The sequence below is a fragment of the Pinus tabuliformis genome, chromosome X (genome assembly GCF_031772625.1).
Source record: "Pinus tabuliformis cultivar Carrire ecotype Pingquan chromosome X, CPIR1, whole genome shotgun sequence".
Taxonomy (NCBI): Eukaryota; Viridiplantae; Streptophyta; class Pinopsida; order Pinales; family Pinaceae; genus Pinus; species Pinus tabuliformis.
This window is the reverse complement of record NC_142308.1, coordinates 1,748,715,331-1,748,718,091: the sequence shown is the minus strand read 5'-3', so window position 1 is coordinate 1,748,718,091 and position 2,761 is coordinate 1,748,715,331.

Here is a 2,761-nt window from a genome sequence, read left to right as displayed (position 1 = left end):
CAACCATCCACTCCTCCACTCCAGATTGTTGTTCAACAGGGAACTGCAACTTCAACATCTATTTCCCAGCCATCTCAAACTTCAACATCTGTTTCCCAACCATCTGGAACTTCATCTACGCTATCATCTATTAGTAGCTTGACAATGGCACAGAACCCATGGAGCAGTCCTGGTGCAACCGCCATGCCTGCACCTTTAAACCCATTGCCAGCTCATCCTAAAAAATGGTTACCAAAATTCAATCCATATGCAAGCATGCAGGCAGACGAACACATAAACAACTTTATGTTGTCATTCAACTTGAAAGGAGTTACTGAGGAAGATGTGGTTGTCAGAATTTTCCCTTATACCCTACAAGGATCAGTCGGGTCTTGGTACCTTTCCCTACCATCAGGATCCATTACCAGTCGGAATATTTTTCAAGAATAGTTCTTAACTAAATACAGTGATGACAGATCTATAGCAATGTTAATCAATGATCTTTCAAATCTTAGAACAGAATCTAGAGAACCTATTAAAGAGTTCAATTCACGATTTAATAATTTCTTAAATAAGATTCCTACTGCATCTAAACCTACTGAACAAGTTAAAAGTGAATGGTATATTACAGCTTTACCTTCAAACATAGCTGTCTTTGTAGATAGAGCTGCAAAACCTACTCTAGCATAAAATAGCAATTGCTATGGAAAAACATATCGCTTTAGAAAAGAAAGCTGCTCTTGAAGATAGAAAATCTAAAAAAATCACCTTCAAAGATGATTCAACGAAGAAAATGGCTAAAGATCCATACGATATGGAATGTCTCCTAAAAGTTCTAAAGACTATATCAAATGAAATGATAGAAATCAAGAAACAAGTAGCTGAGACTTCAACTAAAAAGCCATTTAGAAACTTTAAGAAGCTAGAATCAAAACCCCCTAATGCTATATCCAACGCAGAATCAGACCCCAAGGATGATGAAGAAGAAGATACAATTTTATCATCTGAAGAAACTGAAGAAGAGGTAACTGTAGAATGTCATGGGATGTGGGACTTCATTTTGCCCAATTCTGATACTGAAAATGAACATGAAGCTTTCCCAGTAAGTACCAGGAGTAAAGGTACTCCAGAACCTATTCAAGCAACTTAGAAGAAAAAGAACATGGGTACTACTACTAAAGAAAAGGCTCCCACAAAGAAGTCTACAGTGACACCTACTCAAAATCAGCGATTAGTTTCCAATCCACCTTCAGCATCTAAAACGTTAGTAGTTGCAGACTCTATGGATTACAACATCATTGAATACATGAAGAAAACGAAAGCAAATATCACTATGTTTGAGCTTAGTGAACTCAAACATCAACAAAAATTGCTGCTCAAGGAATTAGATGCAGTACCTTCTTCTCCGCTACCAAATGTTGTAATGTCCAACGCTGTTAATGAGGTAGGTAAACCACCACCTGGTATAGTAGAAGCTACTGATGTTGTTCTAATCAGAGATAAATCAAATTCCCATACTCCTCCTTTTCTCTTGAACTACGAGATTTATAATAGAAATCTGCATAATTTCTTAATAGACTCAGGGGCTTCATCGAATATAATGTCTGCCTCGGTTTGTTCTAAACTGAATATTGAACTCCAAAAGTCTGCAGTGCATATTGTCCAGTTTGATAGAACTAAGGTCCAAGTATTAGGAGAAATCAACTCAGTTACCATCAGGTTATCAGTTGATCCTAGAGTGGTTCAGAGAATTGACATATTAATTGCTGATATTCCTGAGTTCTATGGTTTGATTTTAAGTAGACACTGGTCTGAGAAACTTCATGGTTACATTTCTACCGATTGTTCTCACATGTGGCTGCCCTATAAAGGAAAACCAAATCAGATTAAGATTGATTGGGAGAAGCATATGACTCATATTATAATAGAGTTTGAACAAGAAAACCAGCCTATAGCATTCAACAATAACATTCTTGGTAACTACTCATCTGAATCATTCTTTGGTAATTTTACTGCTCAATCATCACCTTTCTCAGTTAATAATTTCACATCTCAAATTGAAAATTTTTCCCAAACAAATACATCAAGGTGTGTTAAAATTGCTGATGAAATTGTAAATAAAACTGTAGATAAACCTTTATTTTGGTCATTATATTTTGATGGGTCTAAATCTAATGACGGTGCAGGAGCAGGATGTATTTTAGTTAGTCCTGAGGGAGAAAAGACCATGCTATCATGTAGATTATAATTTGAGTGCACAAACAATACTGCTGAATACGAAGCCTTGATTCAAGGACTTTATAAAGAAATTGGTCTTAAGGTACAATATTTGAAAGTGTTTGGTGACTATGAAATTGTTATAAAACAAGTCAGAAATACTATACATTGTCTTTCTAGTCACCTTAAACATTATCAATCCTTGGTACAAGACCTTGTATCTCATTTTCTAGCATTTAATATTTCTCCCATTCCTAGATCTCAGAATGCAGCAGCATATTTGCTAGCCAATGTTGCTTCTAAGCTCCTTCCATCTGAAGATTATAGTCCCGATATATTTTTAGTAGAGTTAATTTTCAGACCATCAATTCCCGATAATGTCACTAATTGGCGAGTATTCAATCATGATGATGACATTTTAAATTTTTTAACTTCTGATAAGTCCTATGATGATCAAATTATTGATGAAAGTGAGCATGATCTTCAAATGAAGGAAAAATTTGAAGAAAATTCAATACCTAAACCAATGGTCAAACTTCAAAATCTTTATGACATCAAAAATAGG